The sequence below is a fragment of the Pinus tabuliformis genome, chromosome 2_2 (assembly GCF_031772625.1).
Source record: "Pinus tabuliformis cultivar Carrire ecotype Pingquan chromosome 2_2, CPIR1, whole genome shotgun sequence".
Lineage (NCBI taxonomy): Eukaryota > Viridiplantae > Streptophyta > Pinopsida > Pinales > Pinaceae > Pinus > Pinus tabuliformis.
Genome location: NC_142300.1, coordinates 670,644,605 through 670,650,799, shown reverse-complemented (window position 1 = coordinate 670,650,799; position 6,195 = coordinate 670,644,605). Strand labels below are relative to the sequence as shown.

At 44.2% G+C, this 6,195-nt stretch overlaps 1 pseudogene; it reads left to right on the top strand.

Moving 5' to 3' along the window:
• The first annotated feature begins 1,372 nt into the window (after nt 1-1,372).
• On the top strand, nt 1,373-2,867 carry LOC149194411 (uncharacterized; annotated as a pseudogene).
• The last annotated feature ends 3,328 nt before the right edge of the window (nt 2,868-6,195 follow it).

The following is a 6,195-nucleotide window of genomic DNA, read 5'->3' as shown; positions in this document are numbered from 1 at the left end:
ACTGTTGCACATCATCCTTGCAGAGTTTGGAGCTCAGCCATTTTAGCTTGAGACGACCTTCATATTGGTTTCATTCTTGCATTGTGTCCAGTGCTTTGCAGACTCGATAAAGATTAGGGACTGATATTCTTACTTGGCATATTTCTTTTCTGAGACTATTGGACATTCTACTCCTTCAGGCCGAGCCAAATGTTGGTTTAAAGGAGTTTAGATCTCCTAGAGTCAGTGGTAATTCAGTTGGATAGTCTCCCTCTTTTTTGATATTCCTTAGATGCTCATGGTCACCTTTTACCTACTAGACATGCGCTAAACAAGATCATCAAGGAGGACATCTACAGGCAATTCGTCTAGGTCACCTGGGTCAATCCTCCGAGAGAGCTGTGCCCAAAGATGGCCTTTTGCGCTAAGCACTTCATGGAGTTGAGAGACAAGCTCATTGTTCGACCCCATTATATGTTTCACCACTGGCTACATGCTCTTTACATTCCTCTAGGCCAGTTCAAAGTAGGTTCTCATAAAATTCGGGTAGGGATGGACCACCAGGTGGATAGACCAGATAGACTCCGACAGGTATGTCATTTACAGGAAGTGGGGATCGAGGTGCACTTCATTCTTGGATGCCCTGTCTACTATGGGATCAGAGGAAAGTTTCATTGCTTGTTCAGAGATTCTCGGACCCTCGCCAACTTTTTAAGGTATCCCAATCAGAGATGTTTGGCCCTATATATGTAGGAGGCTCTTAGGTTCCGAGCGGGGGCACCAAGAGATTGATTGATACCAGTATGTATCTAGACTCTAGATCAGTGAGGCTCTGTGTGACCTCACCCCGCCACACGAGATCTCAGCAACAAATTCGTCCCGTATTAGTTCCCAGGAGACGGACTAGGTCCTCCAACATTCAACATTGCGCGAACCCCTCGAGGGAATGATTTAGTGGATAGTTCACACTTGCCACCGACTCTTCATCGAGCCAACATACTTTGTTGAGTTTCTTTAGTGTTATTCATTCAGCTTCGATGTTAGGAGAGATGGGTCTAACCCTCAGACCTATTAACTCTTTGATTTTCTCCTCTAGGGCCAGATGTTGATTTAATTCATGTATTGTATCTTTTATAGGAAACCTTTTGGTTCTCCCACTTTGTGTAGACATCATTATACTCAACAATCCCTTTGACCTACTTTGTAGTCATTAGTTAAACATAAATATAATTATCTTATCTTATTTTATTTCCTATTATTTTAATAACATTGAAATTTACGACGACCCTATTCTAAAATACTTAATGAAAAACGATCGCCCACGATTCCATCAAATAATATTTCTTGTGGGATGCCCACAAGAGCACAACTTCTCATTCACCAAAAGAAACGGTTGATTTTCACGGCTCGCACCATGCGTTATTTTTTTGAAAAACCATGTGACCATAACATATGAACTCTGCCCCTCCAATATAAAATTTGGGCAACAGGATTTCTCTCCCTAAATGGTAAAGCATAGAAATCTCCTTCCCGCTTTGGTTGGGCAAAGTTTGTAAGGGTTTGGTGCGTCGATAATGGCCGTAACGCTATCAGTTCGAATAGCCTCAGGCGCGATAGCTGAATCTCTGAAGCACATCCACGCCATGCCTGTCTTCATCATTCTCTTCTCCTCACGCCCTGTTCAAAGTCCGACAAAATTATTAACAACATTTTATTCGACTCGCAATATCCCCATTTCACAGCCTCCCTCCTTTGAAAGCACCCCAGTAGCGAGCTTCCTTCTCAACGAATGTGCTTTCTCTCTCGACGAGGCAAACACCATTTGCAGGAGAAAACCATATTTACTTGCTCAAAGATCTTACATAATTCACGGCAAACCCTACATTTCCTGAGAGACAAGGGTTTTAATGAAATCAGTGTTCGTCCAGTTTCGAGGGCATTGTCAAGCCCAAGGTTGAATTCCTGGAGAGGATCGGCCTTGCTGGTCAGAAATTGCTCCAAGCCCTCAGTCGAAACCGTTGTATTTTTCATTTAAATGTTAGCCGTACGCTTGAACGGAAGGCTTCTTTTCTGCAGTCCGTGCTGGATGCTATCTAGCAGCCGTGGTTTCGAATACAGAATCTGGTAAAATTGCCGGACCGAGCCCAGATTTTCATAAAATTGACGGAAAAGTCATTTCCAGCCACAGCCTAACTGCGTCTGTCATATTAAAGAACCCTAGGGTTTTATCATTATCTGAAAAAACATTGGTGGGTATTGTTAAAGATGTCGAAGGGATGGGCATTGAGAAGGGGTCCTTCATTTGAGTTTTCTGAACAAGGACACTGTTAACGTAAAATTGGAAAATTTGAGAGAATTGGGGTTTACAGAGGAGGATGTCTGTATTCTCGTTAAGAGGTACCCTCGGCTTCTGGGGATTTCCAAGGATAAACTGCGGCAGAATCTCAAGTTTCTCGATGAGGAATGGAAGCTGCCTCGCAATGCTATTATGAGCTTCCCGGCGGTTCTGACTTATAGCATCGAGAAAAGATTGAAGCCGAGGCTCAATGCTCTCAGAGACTCCATGATGATGAACAAATCTTTAGAGAAAGCTATGAGCTATCCTCCAGTGAGTTATATTTCCATGTCAGATGGAGATTTTCATCGCAAAGTGGTGAGCAGGCTACCAGGAGAGCGATGAAAACCCGCTGTAAGGACTGGGGTCGGCTTGGTTACCCGGACTAGCGGGAGTTCAACTGAAGCAACGCTCAGAGGTTTTGAACCCGGGAATTTGTGATCATTTGCGGCACAACGATGGGTATTCGAAGGTTAGGTATGGCCAGATGAAGAGAATCTACATCATGCTGTGTACTAAGATCAGAGGTCAAGAAACTGAAGGATGATCCATTTTGAAGATGATTGTGTTGGATACCTATACCAATCGATTTCATATTTCATGATTGGCAAGAGAAAGTCCAAATATGCTCTGCTTTGAGTTCACAAAGATCCCATATTTCCTAGAGAACAAGAAGGTGTGTAAAGTGTTTCAATGTTGATGACCTTATTTCAAATTTTGATGGATGATCCAACAGTTTAATCTGGATCATGCCATGTGTTCAATTTTGTGCTATAGACTAGAGAAAGAAGTCTGTCCAAACTGCTTAATCTTGGCAGACAACTAGTTTAGGTAGAGAAGAAAAGGATCCCAACAGCCTAATCTGGGACCTTGGAAGAGATAAGGGTAGAAGTAGATAGAAAAAGCAAAAGAAAAAGCCAAAGAAAAGAAAAGGCAAGTAAGGGTTTGCAAGTCCAAATGCACCCTCCAAGAAGAAATAAAAATGCTAGGTAAGTAGCTGGGTAGGTAGTTGGGGTTGCAGAAAGGTTATCCCTATCATTGCAAGAATGGTGAGGGTGGGCAGCAAGGCAAAAGATCACAGCAGGAAGCATGACTAATTTCCCCCACTCCCCTCCAATTTCATTTCTAACATTCCCCATCAGCTTAGATTCTTGGAAAAGACTAAGGCTTCATGGTGGTTCTTAATCTTTAAAAAGCCACATTTCTTGTCTAAAGATCTTTTCATTTTGATCTACTCTTAAAACCAAGTTTGTTTCATATAAACTTAATGGTTTCTCCCTCCACTTACCCCCTCCTCCATACTAACACTAACCCTACTATATAAATCCCTTATATCACCTTTCTCCCTAATATTACTAACACCAAGGTGTATAAATCCCAAAATCTTATAAATACCCACCCCCTTGGCATTATAGCCAATAAAGTCTCGAGTCAGGGATCAAATGACACCATGTCATGTTGATGAACCTATGCCAGCTACCCCTTCCCCTTCATGAGCCAGTGCCTCTATTTTTACCCCTTTTGCACATAAAAAACCCATAAAAAGCTCTAAATTCCACCTTTACCCGCTTCAAAGGGCAAAAAGCATCAAAAACCCACTTTCCGCCATATAACCAAGGTTAAGCGCATATAATTGTTTTTTCAAAATACATTAGAAATGCGTTCAAAACACCAATTTTTATGCCCCCGCCCGCTTCCGTATATGCCGCCCATGTCACCTCCCCGATGACCGTTAGATCAGGCCCTCCAGATCTGACGGCCCTGAGCGCGTCGGAGTCCTTCCGACGTCCGACAGTTACCCGTACTATCTCCCCGTCACGTCAGGCGTCCGACCATCGTCCGATCAACCTCCGCAGATCCAACGGTCACCATGACGTCAGAGCCCATCCGTTGCACGAAGATTATCTCCCGACGTCCGTATTTTGAGGATGTCACTCCCCTGCCACGCGCCCTCACCACGATGCGTCGGAGGTACAACTGACGGATACCGCCCCCGTACAGAGAGCGGTGCGATACGAAACCACTGTTGGTTTCCGGTTTCCCCCATCCCGCCTGCTCACGTCATCGCCGCGTCAGCAACCCGTCATCGCTCCGTCACCCAGGTACGCTGCCTCGTTAGTCCCTTGCCCTGCCAGTGGTCCACCTGTCCTGCCATGTCACTGCCCTGTGGACCAACCAGACCCCGCCACGTCACCCGATGACGTCAGCATGATGTCATCCGACCTTGACCCCACCAATGACGTCATGCTGACGTCAGCACGGATTCGCGCCAAAAGCACCAAAAGGTCTATTTTAGCCAAAAATTCGCGTTTTTTGCCATTTTTGTGCATTTGTCGTCGTTTTACTCTGCATGCAAGCTACGTCTAAACCTGCACCAGCCGCGGAAAATTGTTTCCTGACCACCAGAGCGTCCATTTCTTCAGCGCCAACAAGCTCTAACCGATCCAAATCTACAGGTATTCTTCATCCGAGCTCTGAAACTCCATTTTCGATGCATTTCGCATATAAATGAGTAGCAGACCTTAAGAGCCGAAATTCACCGTTAAAAACCACCGAATTGCCATTTAAACTTAACCAGAGCCGCCACTAAGCCTCTGTAGAAACAATGTAGGCAATTCGAAGGACAAACTGTCACTGGTTCGCGCAATCGTGAACCCGTCACCTGCAGGAGACAAATACACCGCAAAAGAGTATTTTCTGAACATTTCCGCCACCCACATAATCACACAGAGGCAGTATTTCAACTGCTGCAGCCTTACTTCCACCTTTCACTTACAAAACCATCATTCTCTGCAAAGAAACCTTGTTGCTGTCACTCTGCATAAAAACACAGTCCCTAAACAGGCAGAAAATCCTAAAGAAGAGTCATGGACCCCCCTGTAGCTCCTATAGCCCTCAATGTGGCTCCCCTAAATGTCCCTAATAGAACATTTGACACCAGAGCATTGGCAGACTTGGACTACAAGATAACAGAGGAAATGTTGAGCAGAAGCAGGTTCCATTTGCAAATACTAAATGAGATAAAGATCAAACATGAGAGGGGGACAGACATACTGGGAATTTGGGATTCATTCCTCCCAATATTCAAGCTTCCTCAGGTTAATCAATTCCCTGAGCTTGTGCACATAGTTGCTGAACACTATGATGCATCCCAGAGGGCAGTGCTAGACTCTGCAGGCTCAATTCTGTTCCTCATTACCCCTGAAGCCATCAGGGAGATGTTGCAGTTCCAGACAGATCAAAAGTTGGTCCCTCTGTCACTAGCTGATTTAATAGTACAGGGAGCCAGAACCACAGAGGCCCAAATCACTAAGATCAATCAGCTGTTCATCAAGGCTGACACTTTACAAATTCCTCCTATCAACTGTGTTTACCTCAACCAATTGGGCCAAGACCTGGTTGACATGATCAGTCCCATCCTGGGATATGATTCAATAGAACATGTGGATGAAACAGTTATACAAATGATGCTTATGTTTTCCCCAGGAAAGAAACCAATCCACTATGATTATGCCACATACATATCAGACAAGATGCATGATCAGTTGATGAATTTGTCAAGAGAAAGGGTGTTTAGATACACCTCTTACCTATATCATCTGCTCCTTTACTTCCAGCATGATAAGTTCTCTTTCCCAAAGAAGAGAGTAGATGCACAGGGCAATCTGAGATCAGTTGTGTATTGGACATCCGTTTTTCATGTAAGAAGCCATTCTCCATACACCTACTGCGAATTTATTGATCTTTTCATCCATCCAGCCTTGACTCTACTGTTGGGTTCACCTCCTCCCAGATTGACAGATGAGATGAAAAGACTCCTTCAGCTATCAAAAGTATACAGTATTGGGGATTGGTATTTTTACCAACACCACACCGTCATC